Source organism: Mustela nivalis, assembly GCF_964662115.1.
Source record: "Mustela nivalis genome assembly, chromosome: 1".
Classification (NCBI taxonomy): domain Eukaryota; kingdom Metazoa; phylum Chordata; class Mammalia; order Carnivora; family Mustelidae; genus Mustela; species Mustela nivalis.
In genome coordinates, this window is record NC_139020.1 from 100,224,352 (window position 1) to 100,252,294 (window position 27,943).

The following is a 27,943-nucleotide window of genomic DNA, read 5'->3' on the forward strand; positions in this document are numbered from 1 at the left end:
CACAAGCAGGGGGAGGAGCAGGCAGAGGGAGAGGAAGAAGCAGGTTCCCTGCTAAGCAGGGAGCCCATCCCAGGGTCCCAGGATCATGACCTGAGCCAAAGGCAGAGGCTTAACTAACTGAGCCATCCAAGTGCCCCTCAACATGTATTATTTCTATCATTAGGGAAAAATTTTAAATAAAAGCAAAATATATAGTTTTTCTTCCTTGAATACTGCTTCTGATTTCAAGTATTGAGTTGGAAAGGAAGGAGCATGTTTTTTGATCAAACATTCTATCAATTTTTTCTACTTGCTGCCTCCAATTTGGAAGAGGGGACCCTCCATGGACAGACACAAATATAGTCATTGAAAATGACAAAGGTCTGACTTTCCCTATTCTTTTGCTCAATTCAAGAATGTAACAGTAGGGACGCCTGGGTGGCTCAGTTGGTTAAGCAGCTGCCTTCGGCTCAGGTCATGATCCCAGCGTCCTGGGATCGAGTCCCACATCAGGCTCCCTGCTGAGCAAGGAGCCTGCTTCTCCCTCTGCCTCTGCCTGCCATTCTGTCTGCCTGTGCTCGCTCTCTCGCCCTCTATCTCTCTGATAAATAAATAAAATCTTTAAAAAAAAAAAAAAAGAATGTAACAGTAATTCTTTCCAAGGTTAAAAATTCGTTACCCATACTGAAGGAACTTAGAAAAATTTTATTTGGGAAAAATTATAGACTTACAGGAAATTACAAAGATAATACAGAGAGCTCTGTTGTGCCCTTAACCAACCCAAGTTCTTCTCCAAGCAACTTTTAAACACAAAATTATTTGTTGGATTTAATTTCTTTATTCTACCAGAATGAGAGTCATGCTGAGCAGCTGTGTTTTAAGTTGTAAAGGCAAATCCAGTCCCTTTGGTTTCTCTGTTTTGAAAACAGGGTAATAATTTTTCCCTAATTACCCATGGTTGACCTTTGAGTCCCAGGCTTGAAAAGAAATCTCAGACTGCTATACTGTATCCTTTCTTCTCTCCTATGGATTTGTAAATGTAACCACTTAGTTGCAGTTTCAGTTCACGAGCACATTTGTGCTGGGTGTCCGCCTTTGTACAGAATGACCAGGTTCTGGAAATTCCTCTGCTCCTCTTAGCTCGCGGAAGGGGGAGGAGAGAGAGGGCAGAAAAGAGCCTCTTGATTGACATAAACTTCTCTAATTTTTAATGTGCACCTCAGCACATTGAGGACTGAAAAAAAAATAACTCTTTGATGACATCTGCTTGATTATGATATTAAAATGAAACAAAAAGACCAAATCTGACTGTTTCTCTTGCCAAATTGCAGATGGTAAAATCAGCACCGTACAAAGGAGACGCTTGGGGTTACACTGCTGGGATTTACATCGTGGCTGTGTCCCTGATGAGCTGTGGGCCCTGGGCGACTTTCTGTTCTTCAGTTTATCTGCTTGGTCCATAGTAGGCACTCAAGAAGTGTTAGCTCTTGTTTCTGCTGTAGAAATTATAAACATTTAATTCACATACTTACATAATTCAGGAAACTGTTTTTTTTTTGTTGTTGTTGTTTTTTAAGAGTTTGAGAAAGACTGTATTCTTCTTTAAATGTTTGGTAAAATTCAACAGTGAAGCCACCTGGTCCTGGACTTTTGTTTGTTAGGAGGTTTTGGATGATTGATTCAACCTGCTTACTAGTCATCAATCTGCACAGAATTTCTGTTTCTTCATGATTCATTCCTGGTAATTTGTATGTTTCTAGGAATCAAGAAATCTTTAAAACGATAATAAAGTTGCATATATACAATAACACTGTCAATTTACAGGATACGAAGATACACTTCAATTTTAGACTCAAGCAAATGATTCTCCACGATCCCTGGTGTCCACTTGTTTTTAAATGGTTGGAACTCTCTTCTCTCAACACACGTATCCAAGTACCCAACTCACCCGATTTCCTGTCTAACACTTGTGTTTGTCTCCCAAACCTATTCAGACCTCTTAATTGTTTTATGTTCACTGCACGTAGATCTTGAAAAGGTATTTGGGAGAAAATAAAATGAGATTATTGACCGTAGGGCCACACTTTTCAGGTGAAGAGCCTAGGAGAGGTATAATTTGTCTTTGACAGCCAATGGAAGGCGTGCCCATGTTGAAAAAAAAAAAAAAAATTCCTGTTACTTTTTCCGGGCTACTGGAGGAGCATTTTCTAATCCGCATAAAGGCAACCTGTGGGCTAACTAATTAGTTCAATTAAAAGTAGAAGAAACTGGGCCGCCTGGATGGCTCAGTTGGTTAAGCAACTGCCTTCGGCTCAGGTCATGATCCCGGAGTCCCAGGTTCAAGTCCCACATTGGGCTCCTAGCTCTATGGGGAGTCTGCTTCTCCCTCTGACCTTCTCCTCTCTCGCCTCTTTCTCTCTCTTTCTCAAATAAATAAATAAAATCTCAAATAAATAAATAAAATCTTAAAAGAAAAAAGGGTAGAAGAAACAGGGGCACCTGGGTGGCTCAGATGGTTGGGTGTCTGTCTTCATGATCCTGGGGTCCTGGGACTGAGCCTGGCGTCAGGCTCCCTGCTCGGTGGGGAGTCTTCTTCTCCCTCTTTCTCCCCACTATTTGCGTGCTCTCTCATTCTCTCTGTCAAGAAAATAAATAAAATCTTAAAAAAAAAAAAAGGGTAGAAGAAACAGTTAAGTGCCAAATGTATGAATACATACTAGGAAAAAAAAAACCCTCAGCTACTATCTCTTCTGACATAGAAAATATCAGGATTATTACAATTCTCAAATGTTCTGATGTGCTAGAGCATCCCTTAGAAATATTGCATATTTCCAGGTCATAGAATCATAGAATTTAGAACCATTAGAAATCCTAAGGATCATGCAGCCCAACCCTTCATTTCAAAAAAGAACCCTAAGTGTCCCCAGTGGAAACGAGTGGCTTCAAGGTATTGAATACGCCTGGAGCTGAGCTCAGATATTCTGTTTTCCTGTCATAACAGCAATAACAATTTTCAGGGCCTTAGCTCTGGGCACCTTCTCATAGGCTGTTTCTCTTTCACTCTCATTGTCTTTATTTTTCCTTCTCTCCATTATCAGCAAGTCATTACCAAGGTCTCCGCTTCCTCTAGGAGGAGCCTGGGAAACAATCTGTCTTCTGCTTAGCTCTTATCTCATAGGCTGTGCATCCCCACCCACAACTAGATACTGTCATCAGCTACAGTAGGGCTTGTGTTTATTGTCCACACAGATAAGATACACTGTAAAGAAGCACAACTTACTATTTTATGAAAATATTCACTAATGAAATGACTGCGCAAACTCCCACATGGTTAACACTATGGCCTTTCCTTACCCATGGCATTTACAACTTGGTCAGTCATCTCTACCTGATTTTTAGATATGGGAAGCTTCTGCTAAAATAATGGGAACACAATGCAAACTGAAAACTGAAGTTGTAAAAGTCCTGGTAAAAGATGGCAGAATTACATGAGGTCTGTTTTTTGTAAAACTAGTCCTGAGAAATAAAGATTATTACCTTGTTCCCTCTAATTTTTCAGATAGCTAGTGTTCTTGATAATGAGGATCTGACAAAGTTTAAGAAGATTAAACTTGTGGGGCGCCTGGGTGGCTCAGTGGGTTAAATCCTCTGCCTTCGGCTCAGGTCATGATCCCGGGGTCCTGGGATCGAGCCCCGCATCGGGCTCTCTGCTCAGCAGAGAGCCTGCTTCCTCCTCTCTCTCTGCCTGCCTCTCTGCCTACTTGTGACCTCTGTCTGTCAAATAAATAAATAAATAAATCTTTAAAAAAAAAAAGAAGATTAAACTTGCTAATTAAAGAAATGAGATGAGAATCATAACACAGTAGGCATTTTTATTATTATTATTTTTAAAGATTTTATTTATTTAACAGTGATAGAGATAGACCACAAGTAGGCAGACCCTCAGGCAGAGGCAGAGGGAGAAGCAGCACAGTAGGCTTTTTTAAAAGAATGCTTTAATTCATAAAATGATGAACCATCTTTCTTTTTTCAAGATTTTATTTATTTATTTGACAGAGATCACAAGTAGGCAGAGAAGTAGGCAGAGAGAGGAGGAAGCAGACTCCCTGCTGAGCAGCGCGCCCAATGCGCGCCTTGATCCAAACACCCTGGGATCATGACCTAAACCAAAGGCAGAGGCTTTAACCCACTGAGCCACCCAGGCGCCCCTGGATGAATCATCTTTTTAATCATGCTTGCAAGTATTGAGTATATTTTCTTCCATCAGCTGCTCCAAAACAAAGCCAAGACTCGTTTCGTTCTAAGACTTCATGCATAGTTTCAATCACAACCTAATTTGTTCAACATAGGATAAAACGAACTTACTTTCATTAGTTGCTTCTTTAAAAGGTCAAGTTTCGAGATGCCTGAGTGACTCAGTCAGTTAAACATCTCTCTCTCAATCAATCTCTCTCTCTCTCTCTCTCTGACAAATTAATCAGTCAATAATATCTTAGGGGCACCTGGCTGGCTCAGTCGTTAAGCATATGCCTGGGCTCCCATCATGATCCCAAAATCCTGGGGTAACTCTGGCATCAGGCTCCTTGCTCAATGGGGAACCTGCTTCTCCCTCTGCCTGCCATTCCCCTTGCTTGTGCTCTTTCTGACAAATAAAATCTTAAAAAAAAAAAAAAAAAGTATAGGGGAGCCTGGGGGGCTCAGTGAGTTAAAGCCTCTGCCTTCTGCTCAGGTTATGATCCTGGGGTTCTGGGATCGAGCCCCGCATCAGGCCCTCTGTTCAGTGGGGAGCCTGCTTCCCCCTCTCTCTGCCTGCCTCTCTGCCTACTTGTGATCTCTCTCTGTCAAGTAAATAAATAAAATCTTTAAAAAAAAAAAAAGTATAATCTGGGATTTGATTTTTCTGGCCTCAGTGTGTGAAGTTAGTCCTGAGATATAAGGCATCCTACCTTCTTCACCCTAAAAAATGGTGAGCCTTTTTGGTTTCTATTTTTTATCATGTCAAGTATAAGAAGGTGTTGTTCTGAAGCTCTTTTTCTAGTGATAATCAGCTAGTGAGCCAGTTACCTATTTTTTTACTTTTTTTTCAGCAAGAGAGAGAGTGTGAGTTGGGGTGGGAGGGAGGAGCAGAGGGAGAGAGAGAACCATAAGCAGTCTCCATGTTCCATGCTGAATGAAGAGCCTGATACAGGCTGGGTCTCACGATCCTGAGATCATGACCTGACCTGAAATGAAAAGCTGAGGCTTCACGGACTGTTACCACCCATTAACCAGTTATCTTTCAAGGTCACCCCCGGTTCATGATAATAAAACCACGATGTCCCCATATAGGAGAAGTCATAGACATAGTTCTGCCTGCAGGAAAGTAATGGCTCATTCTCTTTCTCTCCAAATGAAAATCTAACATTTTCCTTTATTTGCTATTTTCCTGTGTACATTCTGCTTCCTTCCACAAAAAAGAAGAATATGTTTTCCCTTCTAATTCCAGAATTGTCTGGCTGACAACAAAAGATATATAAAATGAAAATGTAAAATAGAAATAGGAAGTAAAAAGTCGGGATTGAGAAAATTATAAATAGTAATAACTTATCCCTTACCTGTTCCTTTCGGAAGCCTTTCAGTCTCTTAAAATTGCAGAATTCAGACCTGAAAGCAAGGACCTTAGAACTCTTGTAATTCATCTCCTCATTTAGTAGTTATGGGTATATTTTCTCAGTGTTTTAGTTTTTGGAAATGGAGAGAGTACAATTTTCAAATTGTAAGAAAAAAAACCTCAAATAAATTAAAAAATTAACCGATATCAAAAATTTTATTTAACTTGGGTTTTTTTTAGATTTATTTATTTATTTTAGAGAAAGTGCATGGGTGAGTGAGGGGGGTGGCTGGAGGGAGAGAATCAAGCAGCGACTCGCACTGAACACAGAGCTGCATGTGGGGCTGCTACTCAAAGACCAATGAGATCATGACCTGAACCGCAACCAAGAGTCAGTCGCCTAACTGACTGAGCCACCCAGGCTCCCCTATTTAACTTGTTAACTAGTGAGGGAACCAGTAGGATATTAAAACCGGTTCGAAGGGCAGTTGAGAAACTAGATTTATATAGGTAATCTAATTGATTTCTGTCTTAAGTATAAAATTGACTCTGGCAGGACCATACATCATAACCTACAGGGTTCTGTTCCACTGGATAGGAATCATTTGCTTTCTGCTAGATAAAAAGTCAATCCTCGTTATTTGTAGGCTCCATATCTGCAAATTGCCCTGCTCATTAAAATTTATTTGGATTTCCAGAATCAATACTCACCCCGCCTTCATGGTCATTCGAGGACATGCACAGAGCAGCAACAAATGTGAGTGGTCTGACGTGCCCATTCCCAGCTGAGGTCAAGCAAAGTGACACTCACTGCTTCAGCTCTCACATCGTACCTAAGTGTCCCTTTTGTGGTCTATTTAGTGCCATGTTTTGTTTTGTTTTTCAATTTTGTACTTTTTTGTTGGTGCTTTCTCTGTTTAAAATGGCCCTCAAGCATCACGCTGAGGTGTTCCTAGCGTGAGAAGGCTATGGTGTGTCTTACGTGTGTATTAGGTAAGTTTCATTCAGATATGATTAGAGTGCTGTTGGCCAAGAGTTCAATGTTAATGAATTAACTATAGTTACTCATTCATTCACTTACTCACTTACTCTTAAATCCCTTCCTCTTATCCCAACAATTTGGGAAACTAGTATTTCAGTTATACAGTTATGATACCATTATTTTGCTCCTAACCCAAATATAAACTGGTGATTCACACTACAATAATCCCCTTAGGGGCACCTGGGTGGGTCAGTCAGTTAACCATCTGCCTTCAGCTCAAGTCATGATCTTAGGGTCCTGGGATTGAGGCCCCACTGGGCTCCCTGCTCGGCAGGGAGTCTGCTTCTCCCTCTACCCCTCTCCTCCCCGTCCACCCCCTGCTCGTCATCTCTGTCTCTCTGATAAATAAATAAAATATTTTTTACAAGACTCCCCTTAGACTTGTTTCTTTTTAGAAGTTTCAAGGTCCTTCTTTGGGAAGTATTGTTAATGAGAAGAACCATTTGGCTAATTTCAAAGACTTGCTGTAGTAGCCTCAGAAGATGTTTCATCAAGTTGTATCACTCACTCTAGGAGTTGTGTGATCTCGGGTAAATCATCGAATTGCTCTGGGCCTCAGTGTCCTCCTCCGTCTCGTCTCTAGATGAGGTTAATAACTACCTAACCTGCCTACCTCCCACTATTGTTTTAGCGGCCAACTAGTAGTGCCTAGAGCAAACAATGTCCAACCTAGTCCCAGAGGTCAAGAAGTAATGTTAAAGCTGAAACTTGAAGCAAATAAGGGAAGAAAAGGAATCGCTGGTGAGAAGGCTCTTCTGGAAGGCAGTATTTCAGGTCTAGGAACTGCAAACCCAGTGTGAACGCAGGGCCCACCAGGTCAGAGTGAGGCTGGTTTGGGATGTGGGTTCTGTAACCCCCTCTTTTTCTTCTTCTTCTTCTTCTTCTTCTTCTTCTTCTTCTTCTTCTTCTTCTTCTTCTTCTTCTTCTTCTTCTTTTTTCCTTTTGAGATTTTATTTATTTATTTGAGAGAGAGAGAGCATGAGTGGAGGAGAGGGACAGAGGAGGGGGAGAAGCAGACCATCCCCCCGACCGTGGAGCAGGGAACCTGATCAGGACTCGATCCCAGGACCCCAAGATGATGACCTGAGCCGAAAGCAGATGCTTCACCAACTGAGCCACCCAGGTGTCCTCTGTAACCCTCTTCTTTCTACTAACCGTGAATATTCTTCAACCATTCTTCTGTTGAATAATTTAAAATAATCACATATTGGGGCCCCTGGGTGGCTTAGTCATTAAGTGTCTGCCTTCGGCTCATGTTGTGATCTCAGAGTCCTGGGATCAAGCCCCCACATCAAGCTCCCGGCTCAGCAAAAAGTCTCCCTCTCCGTCTCCCACTCCCCCTGCTTGTGTTCCCTCTCTCGCTATCTCTCTGTCAAATAAATAAAATCTTTAAAAAACCCCACATATCTACTTAATAAATTCCCTATTTTGTGAACTTTCCCTGTTTATTTTGCATTGTTCTCCATCTTAAAATTGTGATATTAATTTGAGGAGATTTTATTTTTTATTTTTTTAAAGATTTTATTTATTTATTTGACACAGAGAGAGATCACAAGTAGGCAGAGAGGCAGGCAGAGAGAGAGGGAGAACCAAACTCCCCACCGAGCAGAGAGCCTGATGTGGGGCTCAATCCCAGGACCCTGAGATCATGACCCAAGCGGAAGGCAGAGGCTTAACCCACTGAGCCACTCAGGCGCCCTGATTTGAAGAGCTGTTAATCTAGCTTTTCCAATTCCCAGCTACAGTCATTAATCTTTGCCTAAAGTTGAAGAGTATTTATATTTTTCAGCCAAAGGGTAAGAAAATATGAAAGAAAAGAAGTAGATTCCTGACATCTCCTGCAATAAGTCAATAAGCTGTCCTAGGATTCTAACTGAATTTCAAGAATTCTCTATTACATAGGAAAGGTTTTGTTCCTTTTTTACTTGATGTGGCAAATTACATGCACATTTAAGTCCAAAAGAGATCCGAACAGGTTGAAGCTGGCCAGCCCACCCATCCGTCCATTTGTCTGTCCGTCCATCTATCCATCCATCCATTCATTTATTTCTTTTGCACCTCTTAACCCCCTTCATCTCTTCCTTCCAGCCCCCCCGAACTCCTTTCCCTCTCACAACCACCAGTTTATTCTCCGTATTTGTGAGCCTGTTTTTGTTTTGTTTTGTTTGCTCTGTTTAAATGGCGACCTCATTTTAAAAAGCAAAGTTTTGCCTCAAATTCGGTAAAGTGGGTGCCTCAGCATTCTGCTGCCCTGCCATGAACCGAATTACTAGGGAAACTCTAAGCCCTCAGAAAGAGCTCCCAATCAATCATGAGGAAGTTGTGTTGCCTTGGGAAAGGTGAGCCTGAAAATTAAAAGCCAGACAAAACTGTCTAAACATCTGGCCTCGCAACATAATTCAACTACTCTTTTAAAAACATATTGGCATCAATCAGGATGGAGACCCTGGGTCTGAAATCAGAAAACACTCTGTTTAAAAATGGCTCCTTCTAAGGAAAATCTGAAAGAAAAAAAGAGAACGCTTTCATTAGAAGCATGAGACACTTCACTGTTTCAAAATCTAACCAAACCCATTTAAAACAAGAGTCATTTAATGCAACATGCGCTTATTCTGAATGTCTTTAGATGAAGATAAACCAGTTCCTACAGTGTTTAACAAAAGCATACTGTTAACTGTGATGAATGTGCTAATAACATTGGAAAGGAGATAATACAACTGCATCTCACATCATATTTGCTGAGAAAAATATTCTTCATGTGTTACCAGTATCTTACATGAAATGTTTTAAAAATGGGTCACATAGAGGAGCAATACTGGTTTTGAGATTTAAAATGACAGCTCTAATTATAAAATATAAAAGATGTGATTATTCTGTGATGAAGTGTTCATAACGTTAAAATAACTATATTTTAATTCAAAGTGATTTATAAGGAAACAACTGAAAACTTTCAATTAAGAGATATAAAACATCTATTTTTATTTTTATTAGATTTTTATTTATTTGAGACAAAGTGGATGAGCAAGAAAGCACTGGCAGGGGAAGGAGCAGAGAAAGAGGGAGAAGAAGATGGCCCGCTAAGTAAGGAGCCTGACACAGAGCTCCAGCCCAGAACCCTGGGATCATGACCTGAGATGAAAGCAGTCCCTTAATGGACTGAGTCACCCAGGAATCCCAAGGATATAAAACCTTTAGTAATACCATTTAAATTACAAGGCAAAGGGGCACCTGGGTAGCTCAGTGGGTTAAGCCATTGCCTTTGGCTCGGGTCGTGATCTCGGGGTCCTGGGATTGAGTCCCTCAGGGAGCTCTCTGCTCAGTGGGGAGCCTGCTTCCCTCTCACTCTCTCTGCCTGCCTCTCTACCTACTTGTGATCTCTCTCTGTCAAATAAATAAATAAAATCTTAAAAAAAAACTTTAAAAATTAATTAATTAATTAATTAATTAAAAGGCAAGGAACTGGGGTGCCTGGGTGGCTCAGTGGGTTGGGCCGCTGCCTTCGGCTCAGGTCATGATCTCAGGGTCCTGGGATTGAGTCCTGCATCGGGCTCTCTGCTCGGCGGGGAGCCTGCTTCCCTCTCCCACTCTCTGCCTGCCTCTCTGCCTAATTGTGATCTCTCTCTCTGTGTCAAATAAATAAATAAAATCTTTTTAAAAATTTTTAAAAAATAACGAAAAGGCAAAGAACAAGTTTTTTATGGCTATGTTCTATATACATCCAAAAAGCTTAAAATATTTTACCATAAAAATCACACCATACAATTTGGATATTGAAATTTAAAAAATGGAAAATAGGGGTACCTGGGTGGCTCAGTCGTTGGGCATCTGCCTTCGGCTCAGGTCATGATCCCAGCATCCTGGGATCAAGCCCTGCACCGGCTGGAAGCCTGCTTCTCCCTCTCCGACTCCCCCTGCTTGTGTTCTTGCTCTCTCTGTCTCTCTGTCAAATAAATAAATAAAATCTTTTTTTTTTTTTAAAAGAAAACAAATGCTGTGTTGTTGTACAAAGATGAATATACTAATCCACAAATGAACATACTGATTGCTTATTACACTTAGCTCTGGGCCTGCGATGAGCCAAAGAATAAAGGAAGATCCAAGTTACATAATTCTTACCATAGGACCAAAATTTCTTCAGGCAATCTTTTTTTGATACTCAATTCTAAAAGGAAGTAGAATTAATGTTCATTTTAAAATTTTATGTATGCTGGGGAATTTACATATATGATATGCATTAATCATCTCAGTGAGCATCATATTAATCCATTTTCCATTCTACAAGATGTAGATTCACATCGAGGACTGCTTAATTCCAAGGTTTAAGTTTTTTCCACATTTCCGGGCCACTTTATACACAGCACTTAACTAATTAGTTTAGTATTTATTTATTTATTTATTTATGGCACAGAGCATTTAAAACCCTATAAAGTGTCAGATACATCTTAAGGACTTTACTGGACCCTCAGAAATATTCTCAGAACCATTTTTATGATAACTTCTTTTAGTTAAGCTCTGTAGAAATTGAGGGCATACATTTTTTAAATGACTTATTAAGGTTCTGTCCTGGGTAAGATAAACACAATTCACTTAGTTTCAGCCACTGAATATAACTACAGAATCTAGATAGAGCAGTAGCTGTTTTAGCACTCTGACAAAGCAAGTAGTAGAAGATGGATTAGAGAAGAATTTCAGAACTTGAAGAACCACTGAACTGGCAGCGACTTTCCAATTTTCACCCCTTCAATATTCCCTTGTCTGAACTGAAGGTAGCCTCACACCCAGAAATGTGGTCAAAATTTGTAGCCTGAACACAACCAGGTCAATTACTGCTAAAAGAAAAATACTAGCACCCTCCCTAAGATTTCAGTAAGACCCCAGACCCTGTAATATTAAAAATGTCCAGGACACAATACAGAATTAGTCAGCACTGGAAGAAGCAGTCTTAACTCTGGTGGGAAAAGATAGTCATTAAGGGCCAATACCAAAATGACATATAATCAGTATTTTATGATAGGATATTTAAAATAGTTGCTATAAAAATGCTCTAAGAAGTAAGGGTAAACACTCTTGAAACAAAAAGAAAGATGGAAATTCTCAGCAAAGAAATAGAAAATATAAAGAAGAGCCAAAAAAAAAAAAAAAAAGAAAAAAAGAACCAAATGGAAATTTTACAAAGATGGATAAGAAGAGATTCCTCTGTTTACAGTCTATGCAATCTAACTGAAAAGATAAGAAAATTAAATTCACAATAATACATAAGAGAATAAAGAACCAAATCAATAGGTTGAAATCCATTTACAGATTTCAATAAACCCACATCATTTACTAACACACCTAAATCATAACAGTAGCATTCTGGAAAGTTCTGTGGGCGCCTGGGTGGCTCAGTTGGTTAAGCACCTGCCTTCAGCCCAGGTCATGATCCCAGGATCCTGGGATCAAATCCTGCATTGATCCTCCCTGCTCAGTGGGTACCCTGTCCCTCTCCCCACTGCTTGTGCTCTGTCTCTCAAATAAATAAATAAAATCTTGGGGGAAAAAAAGAAAAGAAAGTGCTGTGATAGGGGCACAAAAAAGAGCAGCAGTGCCAGAAAGAGGGAGTGCCCAACCTGGCGGATGAAGGGGTAAAAAAGGATTGGGGTAGACATATTACTTAGGATTAGATTAGCCGAAGAGTGACACAGACTCAAAACAATTTTTAAAAATCATTATTTTTTTGCTTTTATAAAAGTCTGTATGGAAGCATTCCAGAGCTGGGTAGAGGTTCTACCATCCCTGGATCCTGGATTGACTGTTACCTTCTGTCCTGGCATCGCTGTCCTGCCCTTGTTGTCCCTGTCCAGGATGGAGCTGTAGCCATCTCAGATACCCCTATTCCAAGTAACAGGGAGGGAGGGATAGGGAAAGGCAGAGGTGTTGCCAGTTGGTTTGTTTTTTGTTCGTTTGTTTATTTGTTTGTTTAATAAGGAAGTTTCCCTGAACCAGCCATGTGTCCTTGACACCTCGCTCTCAGGGAAATTGTGAAATTTTCTCTCTATTTTAGACAGCCAGCTGCTCATCTGAAAGCTGGGAATTATCAAATGGAGAAAGAAGAGCAGATACTGAGGGACACCCAGAGATCTCGGATACAGTAGGCTTCATGGAATAAGCATTTGAACTTTTCTTGGCTTTTAACCTCCCCACGCTTTTTTTCTTGGTTATTCTCCTGCTCCAAGGTCTCTCTTATCTGGTCTCCCCTTGTTTTTCTGTTCTAGGTTTAGTTCTCTAGAAGCAGACACTGAATTTGGTATGTAGATGTATCATAGGGTTCAAAATCTATGAAAGAAAGGAAGAGAAAGCAGAAATGGGCAGACAAAGGTTAACTTCAGTGCAAACTCGACAAAGCTGTGGTCTACCCAGTGGGGTACCTAGAACAAATACTACTTGTTAGAGTTGTCCTACAATCGTTTGTAAATGGTTGTACTTTCATGGATTTAGGATGCCTGAGAAAGTGTGGGACCTTGGCTGAGGTGACTTTCTCAGCCGAGGAAGCTGCTAAAGGAGTTAACAACAACTGAGGCTTCCTGCTGACCACTGTCCCAAAAGTGGGGCTGCAAGTCCTTCACAGAAGGGGCATCTGGACAGTACCTGTGTTTGTCTCTGACTGAAGCTCTTGGTACTCAGACCCCTTCTCCTCTTCCTTCACAGTTACTCCCTAGGTGATCTGATCTTACACTTAAAACTCTAGCCTGAACATGGGCTCCTTCCCTTCTCTGATCTCCAGACCCAAACATCCAATTACCTGCTTCATGTTTCCTCTTGGGTATATAATGGGCATCTAAAATTCAGCATCAAAAGCTGAAAATCGAACCTCTGAGTCCCTCCTTCTCCCTCCGAGTATTTAGTGAGAGGTCTTTCACATTTCCAAAAATAACTCAGGTAAAAAAAAAAAAAATAGGCATCACCCTTGAGTTCCTTTGTTCCCTCCTACCTTTTTTCCTTCCTGCTTTCCTTCCTTCCTCTTTCCCTCTCTCTCTCTCTTTCTTTTCTTTCTCTTTCTTTCTTTATAAATGGAAGTTTGTACCTTAAAAAAATTTACTTATTTATTTTAAACTTTTCATTCATAAATTTCATATTCATTTTGTTATATAGAGAAATTCCCACTGATATCTCACTTTCAATGGTCTAAAGCCCATCAACTAAATTGGGGAGAACTGACAGTGTTACAATGGTTAATATCTCCACTCAGGAATAAAGAAAATTTTTTGTATTATTAAAGCCTTCTATCTTTCAAGAGTTACAGTGTCCTTTATTTATGTCACACATTTCTCTTATAAACTTATGCATTTTGGATGCTGTCGGGAATGGCATTGTTCTTACTGTGTTTTCTAGCCTGCTATTGGCTGGTATATTTGTCTAATGAGTGGAGAGAAGTAACTGAGTGGGTGGTTGTAGTCTATAGTTTAGCCTTCTGGGGGTCTTTGATATTCAAGATTTTGGAAAAAACCCTGAACTTCAATAATCTTCTGATAAGATGAAATATACAGTCCTGAGAGTAAAATACAGCCATTTTATTTTAATTTTTTAAAAGGTTTTATTTATTGGGGCACCTGGGTGGCTCAGTGGGTTAAGGCCTCTGCCTTCAGCTCAGGTCATGATCCTGGGATCCTGGGATTGAGCCCCGCATCGGGCTCTCTACTCAGCAGGGAGCCTGCTTCCCTCTCTCTCTTTCTGCCTGCCTCTCTGCTCTCTTGTGATCTCCATCTGTCAAATAGATAAATTAATTTAAAAATATTTTAAAAAATGATTTTATTTATTCATTTGTCAGTGAGAGAGAGCTCATAAGCAGGGAGAGAAGCAGGCTCCGCTCCCCACTGATCAGGGAACCAGACATGGGACTTGATCTCTGGACCCTGGGATTATGATCTGATCTGAAGGCAGATGCTTAACTAACTGAGCCACCCAGGTGTCCCAAAATACAGCCATTTTAACTGGAGATTAAAACTCATGTTCCAGGTGTATGGATTTGTTAAAACTTGTCAAATGGTACACTTCAGATCTATTTTGCCACATGTAAATTTTACCACACACACACACAAGAGAACAAATTTTGAACTCTGGTTAATAATAGGCATGCTGAACCTGGGGCACCTGGGTGGCTCAGTGGGTTAAAGCCTCTGCCTTTGGCTCAGGTCATCATCTCAGGGTTCTGGGATCGAGCCCTGCATCAGGCTCTCTGCTCAGCGGCGAGCCTACTCCCCCCCCCCCCCCGCCCCCGCCTGCCTCTCTGTCGACTTGTGATCTCTGTCTGTCAAATAAATAAATAAAATCTTTAAAAAATAATAATAATAGGCATGCTGAAGTATTTAGATGTGAAGTGGACTGATGTCAGCAACGATTTTGAAGTGCATTTTTAAAAAAAGATGGATTGGTGGATAGATTAAGAGATCATTAGATAATCTGTCTAATAAAGTAAATATAATAAAATGTTAATTATAGAATCTAGGTGGTAAATATGTGAAAGGTTACAATTTTATCAACTTTTTGGTATGTTTGAAAATTATTATAATAAAATGTCAGGAAAAAATCCTATTGTCGACCACACAGTTCATTACAGTATTCTGGGCTCAATAGCTGGTCAATATCTCAGTGGTGTTACCTCCAACAAAGAGAGCCTCTGCCATATGTGGCCTGCCATTTGTTTACTAACGGTGAAGTAAGAACATCTTTGATTTTCTGTTCTGTGTTTCTATTCTAAGACCCTTATAATTAACACTGTCGGAGGCATAATGTCATAGCACTCAGAGTTATGTAGTGCCGGCAAGCAGCCCCAAACACAGCCTTCAGCATTCATGGGGGGTTGGCTTATTATCCAAATACAAGGATGCAAACCTACTATAGTTGCATTCAAAAGATCAAATTAAAGGGCAATGGCTTTCAATTGTGGGATGAATCACAAGCCAAACATGTTCAATCTGTTTTTAATTTGCTAGCAGCCAAGATTTGAAATATTACTTTAGGTCTTCAAATTGCTTTCTTTTGCATGTTAAGACTAATAACAGATAAAGCTACATTGAATTAAAGTGAGGAATGGTTCTGAGTTCTGAATTCCCAGATCTTTCTAAGGGTACTTTTTTCCTCCATTTCATCACAGTTTCCAGGGATAAATGGGAACAGATAAGCTTCCCTCTGGTATTATAATCCCTTTCATTTGTATTAATCATGATTCTGAACTTTCTAGTCTTCCCTGAGGTTTCACAAATCTCTACTTTAAAAAAAAAAAAGGTGAAATTCCCTTATGCAGCTACCTTAGATATGAGAAAGGGATAGAGTTTTATATATCATCTTCTGCCATCTCTCCCTCAGGCCTGATGCTAATCGGTTTAGGCATAAAGTATGTGACAGGTGGAAAATATACTTTCTGAATATATATGATATCATTTTGTCTTAGCTTTGGCTATTGCCCCAAGTAGTAAGCCAAAGGAGGTGCTGACCTAACGTTTAAGACCTGCTAGGAGGTTGTAAAATTCACTTTGTGAGTCTAAGTCCATCTCCCACCTCCAGCCTATTGATGAGATGAGGACCATTGGAGGTGAGAATCACTTTTGGAAACAGTTATTGGAGTGCTGTGCTTTGCAGACTTTCCATCCCCTCCCCACCTTTACTGAGATAAGGAACAGTAGGAGAACATCTCAGAGAGCTTGCCATGTGTCCTCAGGTGTTTGGAGGATCCAGATGCTGACTTTCACCCGAAAAGTCTACAGACAAGGGCTACCTAGAGCTGCCCCCGATGACAGTGAGTATAGGCTCTCACTCTGGCATGGTCAGAATTAGTGAGAAGAGCCAGCACCTTCAGAATTTGGTGGAGCAAAAATGTGAGTATTGCCATGAACCAGAACGGACATGCAGTTCCCTGGCAGTAGAAAGCCAGCATGAGTGGTCTTAAAAAGCATCTTCACTCCGGAGGTCTGTCTGCCTGAAAAGATGGCCTCCTGAGAAAGAACAGTCCTGGGATGTAAAGCCAGTAGTAAGCACTATGGGAGCAGGTGCAGGTTCGGCAGGAAGATGCTTGCCCACATCAAAGAGCAGGGCAGCTGGTGGCTCTAGCAAGGAGTTTTCAAACAACCCACACAACATCCCCTGGGAGAAATAGCCAGCAATTCTGCATCTGTTGGACAGAGATTCTATACCACTGTGACACCAGTCAAGCTAAACGGGTAGGGGGAGAGGTAGAACGAGTAGAGAAAGGCAGACCCTCTCATTACACGTGTCCAAACCTGGGTCTGATTAAGAGTTGTGCAAGAGAGGAGTACCTGGGTGGCTCAATTGGTTAAGCATCTGCCTTCGGCTCAGGTCGTGATCACAGGGTCCTGGGATTGAGCCCCACATGGAGCCCCACATCGGGCTTGCTCCTCCGCAGGAAGCCTGTTTCCTTCTCTCACTCCCCCTGCTTGTGTTCCTGCTCTCACTGTCTCTCTCTCTGTCAAATAAATAAATAAAATCTTAAAAATATAGAGTTCTGGAAGAGAGAAGGAGCTTTACACTCAATGCAGAATCACAGTTTTTATTTTGATCAAATTGAGCTTTTTAAATTACAAAGACTGTGTGCTAATACCTCAAAGTGTTAAGAAAATCTTCCGGATCTCCTTCAGATAATCGCTATCGCTGGGGAAGGAGATGTCATTCCAGCATATATTTTTTCAGATGGTGAAAAAAAAGAAGCTATTTAAAATTATGTCCTACAAATCCAGCTAGTTCATAAAGATGATACATCAAGAATGAGCAAAATACATGTATCATTGGAATTTAGAGCTGAGTTGGATTTTATTATTGTTTCCAGTTATTGTCTCTCCATGTAAGAGGGTGATACTCCACCACTTACTGACATCAGGCTTGACCATATTGCTTGCTTTGGCCACTCAAATATGAGTTGGAGTGATAGAAAATACTTTCAAGCAAAATGAAAAATACAAACAAAAATGAGGAGAAATGTACAAAGTAAAGCAATAGGAGGAAAGTGTCTGAGCTCTGATGACAGCAATGAGAAGGAAAAGGAAGATGCAAGAAGCTTTATAAAAACAGAATTGAGAGGAACCAGCTGCCCAGCCTCTGAAACTCTCCTGGGCTTCAGCATTTATTCCTATGGAAGCAATTTTAGGTCAGCACACTGTCTGGGTCCTCGAGATCAGTTACTTCCTTTATGCTTCTCAAATGCAAGCTCCTACTCTCATTCCTAGTACCACTCATCCCTCTGTTCTTTTCTGTCTCCTTTCTCCTTAGGACACCCTCTCTCATCCTGTCCCTCTTTTAAATAAAAACCTGCACAACTTTGTCCTTATCTTACAATCTGTTCCTCACACCCCAGAAAATATGGTGTCTTTCATGTTGTAGATGCTTAATAGATATTTGTTAGATGAATATGTTTTTCATAGTGTTATTCCAATGATGTGGATACCCTCATGATTTTTTCCCCATCCTCCAATCTGTGGCTTCTCTTGTGTTGTATTCTGAGTCAGTGGGGCCACTATTCATGAAAGTGGCCAAACCAGAAGTCTGAGAGTGTCCCAGAGTCCCCATCCACTTCAAGTCTCACCAGTTCTCCTTCATGCCTCCCAGTTAGTTTACTTCCCATCATCTTTTCCACCACTGCCCTTAGTTTAGGCCCTTATCATTTCTGCCCTGAATTATTATGTTAGTCCTGCCCTCAGACTTTCCCTCTTTCATTCTGTTCTCATTCTCTGTCCTGCGTCCATGGTGATTTTTTTAAAAATGTAATTCTGATTATATAACCATACAATTTAAACTGAGAGTTCAGATAAAAACAACAAAATTTGCAACATGGTGAACGGACAAAAATCTTCACCATCAGGTCACTAATTATCTTTCTTCTTCCACCAAACTATGACACTCTACACATTTTGACAAAAATCTGTGGTTCTTGGAACATGTCTTATCCTAATTTACCTCTGAGCTCTCTCTGCCGGAATGTTCTTTCTCCCATCTTCATCCCTTTCTTATGATTAAATCCCATTTCCACTTTCTCTCAAAACTCAGCTCAGGCATCACCTCCTCTGTGAAGTCTTCCTTAGTTTGAGATTTCTGTACTCCCTTTGCCCTGCCAAACCATTTCCTGCCTGTTTTAATTATAGCATTTCCTAGACTGGGATCAGTTAGTTACTCTGTGTCTTCCCACTACAATGTCAGCTCCTTGGAATCACCAGTATGTCTGATCCATCACATGCAGGGCATAGGGTTGATGCTCAAAAAATGTGGATATCAAATGTCTTGGTGATTGATAGATGATGATGACTAAACAGAATGGAGATGTCCAGGTTAACCACAGTTTTGATACTGGGTGATTAGGAGCTGAGAACAGATGCAGGGAAGTGTGGAGGCAGAGCTAGTTTGAGGAAAGGGCCAATGCTTTGACTTTATACATATTGAATTTTTACTGACAGTATCTTAAGGGAAAAGAGAAATATGGGCATTTTCTCTTTTTTTTCAGGTGGACATCATTGTGATTTGATATTTTTATACATTATGAGAGGATCCCCATGATGAGTCTAGTCACCATCTGTCACCACACAAAGTTATAACAATATTGTTGACTATATATTCCCAATGCTGTATGTTATATCCTCATGTATCCTCATGACTTATTTATTTTATAACTAAAAGTTTTCACCTATTAATCCCCTTCACCTATTTTGCCCCTCACCCCCATCTTCTCCCGACTCTGGTAACCAACAATTTCTTTCCTGTATCTATGAGTCTATTTCTATTCACTTGTTTTGTTAGATTCCAGATATAAGTGAAATCACATGGTATTTGTCTTTCCCTGTCTGACTTTTTCACTTCACATAATGCCCTTTAGGCCCATTTATGTTGTTGCAAATGGCAAGATTTCATTCATTTTAATAGCTGAACAGTATTTCACAGTGTATATATACACTGTTTTAATCTGTTTACCCGTCAATGGACACTTAAGTTGCTTCCATATCTTGGCTATTGTAAATAATGCTGCGATGAACATAAGGGTACATATATTTCTTCAAATCAGTGTTTTAATTTTCTTCAAATAAATATCCAGAAGTGAATCGCTGAACTATATGATAGCTCTATTTTTCATTTTTTCGGAAACCTCCATACTGTTTTCTATAGTGGCTGCACCACTTTGCTTTCCCGTGGGTAGTACATGAGGGTTGCCTTTTCTCCACATCGTCATCAATACTTGTTATTTCTTGTCTTTTTGATAGTAGCTAGTCTGACGGGTGTGAGGTGACAACTCACTGGGGATTTGATGTGCATTTTCTTGATGATGACTGATGGTGAGCATCTTTTCATGTGCCTGTTGGTCATTTGTATGTCTTCTTTGGAAAAAACATCTATTCAAGTCCTTTGCCCATTTTTAAATCAGATTGCTTAAAGACATTTTCTGATATGACCACAGTACTCTCACGCATACAGACCCATGGCAAACACCTTGCCATGGGGGCACGTGTGGATACTGCTGACCTACCATGGAGTGGCAGGAACCAGAGTGATGTGAGGCTCCGTCCTTCAGTATCATGTGAGGGGACTGGGTTTAAATAGATACCTACCTGCTTATAATTGTAAAAAGAAATATCGTAAAAATAAACACTGCAAAGATACACAGTCTTAGGGTTTGTATCTTATCAATATCTTACACATCCCAAAGATAACTGAAAAAGCAATCCCCAGTAAGTTTTTAAAAATGAAATGCATGTTTCATTATTTTTAGCTCCATATCAATTTGGTGCTAGAACTGCACAGAGAAAATAATGATTTCAAGTTATTAACACGGTATTTTTACTATATATGCTCAGCGGAATATATTCTAGGGACAAACAGAGCTGCAAAGAAAGCATGAACTTCATGCATTGAATAGTTTAATTGTTAACAGTCACATTAGTATTATTTTGAAACTGTTTTTTACATTTCAGGATAAAGCAAATGTTAACTATGTTAATGTTGTCAGGAATCAAGATTTCCCACAGTAGTATATATATCTCCCTTATAATGTTAAATTTGAATTGGAAATATCAGTAGGAGCCTGTGATTTTTTTAATTTCCAGAAATACGTATTTTACAGCTCTGACCACTGAAAAGGCCTAGATGTAATGACAGCACAGATTGTGGCCTTTAAATACCATTTCCCACTCAAGAAGCCAAGGCTCCTAGCAGAAATGAGTGATTCCAGATCTAGGACCTGAGATACGTGTGTGTGTGTGTGTGTGTGTGTGTGTGTGTACAAAACTCATCATATAGTCATTTAATTACCTAGCATGTCTTAGGTGAAAAGGTCCCGGGGAATGCACTTGATTTAACCAAAAGAGGTTCATTTGTAAAATCAGAATGACTATTATTTTAGAAGGCGGAGTAAAACTATCAAATAAACTGGCTATTTATATTTGCATTCTCTATCTGTGGACAGATCTTAGGAGAGCAAATTATGCAAAAGTAGTTTGGGGAGCAGAAAGCCAGAGTGAACAGAGGTAGCTGGGCAATCCCAGTGGCTGATCTCGTCAAGGCGGGATCTTCTGAGGCATCCATCGCTGCACAAGTGACGCGACATGCACCTATTACTTGAAGAGGATTCTTGTGCTCTAAACAGCATAGGTACTAAGCTGCCTCTGTAGGATCACTCACTCTCCTGAGCCACTGCCCCTGCTGGGTCATTAACTCTCAGAAGGCAGTCTTTATTCCTAGGATCCAGGTTCAAGGCCAGAGCAGGCTACCTTTTGTGACCTCCCATCTGCATTTGCACCAGCTACTGATGAGGTGGTTACTGCCATGCAATAGAATTAATTGGCCAAAGAGAAGGAAACTGAGGCCCAAGCCTAAGTGGTCGGCGGGGGGGCGGGGCGTACCCCACAGTAGAAAAGTGAGAGGTAGAGAAGTAGTCTCTTCAGAAGGGGGTTCCTGTTTGCTCCTTTCTTTTTCACTTTTTTCCTTTAACAACATTGTCCACTTAAGGAGTTTAGAATCAGTATGCTTTCTGAAGCAAAACCCGGTAATCAGAAGCCCTGAAGCGAATCTCTAACAGAAGTTTCCTGTCTGTGGCTGAGTCGGTTTGCACACACTGACATTACTGACATAGGCATGAACTTGACTATCCCCTGTGTGTGAGCTGTGCATAGGCTGAAACCCAAATTATTTTTGGTCCCCATTACAGATGTTAGCCTGTGTTCCATTTTTAACTCTGACGTAGGCACATGTACTGGTTGCCCAGGAGACACAAATCTGGGCAAACCCTGGAGAGAAGTGCCCTGAGGGAGGGCAAATTTTGTTTCTTCGTGGTCCTGCTTGCCCACAGCCTCCATTCTTACCCTCTCACTCCCGTCCACCAACCACAGAGACCCAGGTAAACACACCCCCTGGGGGAATGGTGGGCAGAGCTGAACCTCATTGGGTGGCAGTGGCCAGCAAGGTAAGACTCCCTTCTCTGCGGGTGGGCTGCAGTGCTCACATCCCACCTGCTCAACAGAGCCAGATCTGGCCTCTGACTGGGTCACATCTCAGTAAGCACTCTCAGCCCCCAAAGCCAATCCTTTGTCACACCTGCTCCCCATTGCAGTTGTCCACATAATGATGTGTTGGATTCATGTCTGCTTCTTTCCCTCGGAGGGCAGGGACCACGTGTACTTTGTCTGCCAATGCACATCCAGCACCTAATATACTCCCCAACCAGAGGAGGTACTCAACTGCGTGAGTGGATCCCAGACAATTTGCCAGTGGGGAGAACCTTAGAAGATACCCACGCTGCTTTCCTTATTTGATGAGGGAGGTGAAGCAATTTCTCAAAATCCCATGGGCGTTCAGAAAGGCAGCATTAAGCAGGGGTTAAGCCCATAGACTCTGAATGCAGAATGCCTGGGTTCAATCCAGGCTCTACCACTTACTGGCTCAGGAGTGTCTACATTAACTTAATGGCTCTGTGCCTCAATCTCCTCATCTGGAAAATGGGGATGATTGTACCATCCAACAGAGTTATTATAGGGATTAAATAATATTTATAAAGAGCTTCAAATACTCGGTACATAGTAAGCATTATACATATTTGTTGGTTAGAAGCTGGAATAGGGCCAAATTCTGGGTCTTTTGATTCCCTATCCAGCATTTTTCCCCAAACTGATTAATGTTACTCTGTCATTGGACCAGTGCTGTCCAATAGAATTTTCTGTCATGATGGAAAGGCTCCACACTGTTCAATCCGATAGCCCACTGGCTATATGGGGCTGCTGTGCCCTTGAAATGTGCCTAGCATGATGGAGGAAATTAATTTTTAATTTAGTCTAATTTTAATTAATTAGAATTAGAATTTGGGCTACTCTGACAGCCAGTCAGGAGCAGGAATTCTTACAGCGGCCAAGTCATCATGGCTGACAGAGTCTGGCTGCCCGTTAAGCCCAGCAACATCCTTCTGAGCACCAGCAGCACATTCTCCTAGAAGCCAGTAAACTCCTCCCCCACATCTTTATTTTGGTCAGGCCTCCCAGGCCAGACACCTGGCATCAAGGCAGTGTTGCCCCTCTATCAAGGTAGCTGGGCAGATTGGCACACCCCCCAGAACTGTGGTAGAGTAAACCAATTAAGAGCCTTTTTCTTTTTCTCTAAGGACATACACCATGAATTTAAAAACAACAACAATATATGAATAAACAAAAACTTTCAAAGGTCTAATGTGAACATTTTTAAAACCAGTTTTAGAATACATATTCTTCAAGAACATTTAAAATGCTACTTTTGGAGAACTTCTCTTCCATATGTATAGATATCTCCTGCCATTAAAAAAAAAAAAAAATCAATCCAAGGAAAAGGCAAGACCTCAACTGGTTGGATTCCAAATTAAGCTACAGCTTGAGCTAAAAATAGCTTGCCAGTGTTGAGGATCTGTCCTCTGAATTTAAATGGCTTGCTTCTCTCCCAGAGGACAGCATTCACTGTGTCTGATCGCAGGACTGGACTCTGGAAAAGCACACTTTATGTCTTCTCTGGACTCATTTCTGTGCTGTGTTCAAAGCAGAGTGAAAGTAACCAACCATCGTTTTAAGTGCTATACATATGCATTGTTATGTCTAATGAGCATAAATCTCCGTGTGTGTATGTAATTCAGCTTTGTGTAGGTAATCCTGAAGGTATGTTCTGAAATATATTTTACTTTTTTTTCTTCCCCAAACATATTACTGTTTACTTTACTAAAACGTATCATCCCCATTTATCACTGAAAAGACTTTATTCTTTTTAATTTCAAAAACAATCTCTGTTTTCAGGGAGCCTGGGTGGCTCAGTTGGTTGTGTCTGACTTGGGCTCAGGTCATGATCCCAGGCTCCTGGGATGGAGCCCTGTGTCAGGCTCCCTGCTTAGCAGGGAGTCGGCTTTCCCTTCTCCCTCTGCCCCTCCAATCCCTATATATGCACAAACACACACACTCTCTCTCAAATAAATAAATAAATAAATTCTTTAAAAAAAAAAACAAAAACCAACTCTTTTTTTTCTCTTGGCACTCTGGGAGAAGACCAGAATTGGATGGTGAAGACCAGAAGAGAAAAATAAGAAATGGCAAGTTGCAGGCTCAATTTGTGGTTTAAAAAAATTATATACATATATATATATTTTTAAATGGATTGAATTAATACATACTTAATATTTTTTCAATACCATATAAAGTAGGTATAAGGCATTTGTCATCAGCTATACATGCACATATTTTAAGTAATCAAGTCATTCTGTAAACCTTATGAATTATTTCTTAGGAAGGACAATTCTGAAAATGTCCATACCTGTGCAGTTGACGCCAAAGTCCTCCTTCTTCACTACTTTGGCCACAAGACAATGCACTTTAGGTGTAAGAGCCATGTTTCCCAACATCAGTCTGTTCTTTCCCACCTACCTCTTTAAAAAAAATGTTTGAAGACATCTGAAATTCCACTCTCTTATGGATAACCACAGCTCAAGTTTGGTGTTTTCCTTCCTGATTCTTCATGCTCTGTCAACCCCTTCCTGGTTGTCATTGGCATGAAACCAACATTTTAATTCAACACTTTTTGGGGGTAGATCTATGTAGAATAAGGCTCTGTACTGGGAAAGGATGATGGTAGATGAATCAGAACTATCTGGCCTCCACGGAACTCAGAGGCACTGAGCCATGGACTGATAGAAAATGGAGAATATGTAAAATTATGAAAGAGAGAACCCCTGCTTTGTGAGCTCAGCTGAGAAAAGAGAATTTCCTTCAGGGAGGATGGGGACAGGCTTCCGGGCAGAAACTGCATCTAGACTGAGTTGTGAGAGGTAGGTATGACGTGGACCAAGATGGAGACTGGCACTCAGATGCTGGGAGCTACACAAGTACAGACAAAAAGGAATATGCCTCAAATAAAACCTGAAGCATTTAGTTTAAAACATTGAAGGAGCTTATGGGGAAGCAGGGTGGGAAGCAAGCCTCAGGCATCATTAGGTTGGATCATCTCTGAAGCCAGTGAGGAGACCTTCAAAGTTTCAAAGTAAGGGACGGAGGCAGAGTGTTGCCAGAGGGAATTGTGAAACCCCTCTCCTCCCATTCATATGTTAAAGCTCTAACCCAGTGAGACAATGTTTGGAGATAGGACTTTTAAGGAAGTAGTTAAGGCTAAATGAGGTCGTGAGGGTGGGGTCCTAATCCAATAGGGCTGGAGTCAGGTAAAGAGACTAGGAGTGTGTGTGCTCTGGGAAAAGGTTACATGGAAGCGGCAAAGGGGTGGCCATCTGTAAGCCATCAAACGGTCTCACCAGAAACAGCGCTGCCAGCGTCTTGATCTTCGACTTCCACGCTTCAGAACTGTGGAAAAAAAATAAAGTTTCTGTTGTTGAAGCTTCCCAGTCTGTGGTATTTTGTTGAGACAGTCCTAGCAGACAAAGACATAGAGTTTAACATTTGGTTTAGGGCATTTCTTGGTTCTTTTTTTTTTTTTCCTTCAAAATTTTATTTATTTATTTGAGAAAGAGAGAGAGAGAGAGAGCATGTGCATGCACCTGACAGGGGGACAGGCAGAGGGAAAGAGAGAAGCAGACTCCTTGCTGAGCAGGGAGCCCTACATGCTGCTCAATCCTTGGACCCTGGGGGATGACCTGAGCCTAAGGCAGGTGCTTAACCAACTGCACCACCCAGACACCCCAAATATTTCTTGGTTCTTACTAAAGAATGGACTTCAGAATAGTCATATCTTAAAATAATGGAATTGTTCTTACCCCTTCAAGCTTTGCTTCTGCATTTAAACAGCGACTCCATTGCTGTTACTTAGTATGATAACCTGATATTGAGCACCCCCATTCATATTTACAGTATGTTTCTTTTTTTTTATTTTAGATTTTATTTATGTATTTGACACAGAGAGAGCACAAGCAGAGGGAGAGGCAGAGGGAGAGGGAGAAGCAGTTTCCCCGAAGAGCCACCCAGGATCATATAGGAGTATGCTAACTTCTATATAAATATTCAGAAGTCACGATGAGTGATTTCAGTAAAATAACCTAATAATAAACATAATAACAATAAAATTAATACAACAGTAACATCATTAACACCGAGTACTTATAATGTAGCAGACACCACTCTAAGTGCTCCTCAGGTATTGATTCATTTAACCCTCAAACAATCACATCAAGTAGTTACTATTTTTATGCCCATTTCGCAGATGAGGAAACCAAGCACAGGAAGGCTAAGGAACCTGCCCCCAGGGGTTTTATAGCTATGAACTGAGGCTGATAAACTGGAATTGATGTAATACCTAGATATCGATCAATATATTAACATTCTAATATTAATTTGACATTGCCATTTGACAATGCATTGAGGACAATTTGTTTATTTTCAGATGCAACTCAAAATGTAAGTAGAATATAAGTTCTGTGATGAAACTAAGTGTTAACACCAGGTGCTGTGTGAGTCAAAGGCAGGTTGTATTTGGCTTCAAACTACACTCAAGCTTTCCTTACCTCTCTCCACTCCATTATCACCGAAGAGAAAACATATTACACTAAAATTTGCAGATATCTGAGCAAACTTTCTCATAAGATTCTAATATCTGAACAAAAAATGGAGTTTCTTGACCCTACAAAGCTGAGAGCTACCCTTTGGTCCCTGGAGGGCCACTCTTTACAGCTCTGTTTGAATTGTCTGCTGATCTTTCCTGGACATCTCTATTTTATTCTCTAACCCAACACTGTCTGTATTACTTTTATTGCAAATCTGAACTCTGCTTCTGGGCCAAGACCCTGTCAAGTTGTACTCTAGATTGAGTTTTCTTCACCTGCTTGCATAAACTTTGAAAAATAGAGAACAAAAATCTTCCTCTCTCTTTTCCTTGTTGCCAGTCCCTTACAGGATAGATAAATTACAGTGTTACACACATCAAAGATCCTCAATAAACTGAGCTATAGGAAAATTATTTTTGGCATCATTCCCAGAATTAACCACAAAATTTACTTTTATATAGGACTGGTACAAATGGTCATGGTAGAATCCACAAGGAGGTTTAAGGGAAAGGGGAAGGAACTTCTGTGAACAATTCCCTAACGTAGAGGGTAAGACTGTTAAGTGTGCATTGCTCTGGAGAAAGGGTCGTTTAGCAATTAAATAGTTAAACCTTGAGTGAATGCAGGCAGCAGCTGGAAGAAGCGTTTATAGTGCGAGGCAGGAAGCGGGGAGTCAGTGACTTCTGCTGGCAGGAAGGAGTAGAGAAGGCGGAGGGAGAACAGAGCAGGGCACCGGATTTTTAGTTGTTCTCAGCCTGGAAGACTTTCTTGCACAGTTTGGAACCAGATATAGGCCAGAAAACTACTCCCGTGGCTGCACAAAGGATGAAAAGGTGCTGACTGCACATGGAGAGAAGCCAAAGTCGGGAGATACAGGCATTGTGATCAGAATACATTTGGAACTTCCAGATCTGAATGGAACTACACGAGAGTAGGAACTGAGATGCCTAGACATCTAGAAATACTGTTGATAAAGCCTTCTTAAGTAATAGGCATAATACCTAACATTTATTTAGCCATTTTTACATGCGAAGAACTATATTGTCTCATATTTGTTATCCCATTTATGTCTCAAGAACCCAATGAGGAATGTGCCTGTTTTCGAAATTATTCCTCGTTTTATAAATGAGCAAATTGAGGCTTTGTAGGTTAAATCATTTGCCCAAGGTTATAAATTTAAAGTTTGACCCTGTCAAAGTACAAATTTTTACGTGATTTCTATACAAACATATAATGTGGAAGATTTACTTACCTCATTTATGAGAGAACCAGCTGTTTCAAAGGGGAGGATCTAAGATTATGTGTGTGTGTGTGTGTG

The 27,943-nt window shown here is 40.7% G+C and overlaps 1 long non-coding RNA gene across 1 annotated transcript; it reads right to left on the reverse strand.

The window, feature by feature from the left end:
- Positions 1–794: 794 nt before the first annotated feature.
- LOC309846240 lies at positions 795–27,943 on the reverse strand. Its single transcript, XR_014301806.1, has 5 exons — positions 27,878–27,943; positions 25,384–25,432; positions 24,396–24,507; positions 2,479–2,616; positions 795–1,475 (listed from the first exon to the last, which is right to left on the reverse strand). It is a non-coding gene; the product is annotated as an uncharacterized lncRNA (long non-coding RNA).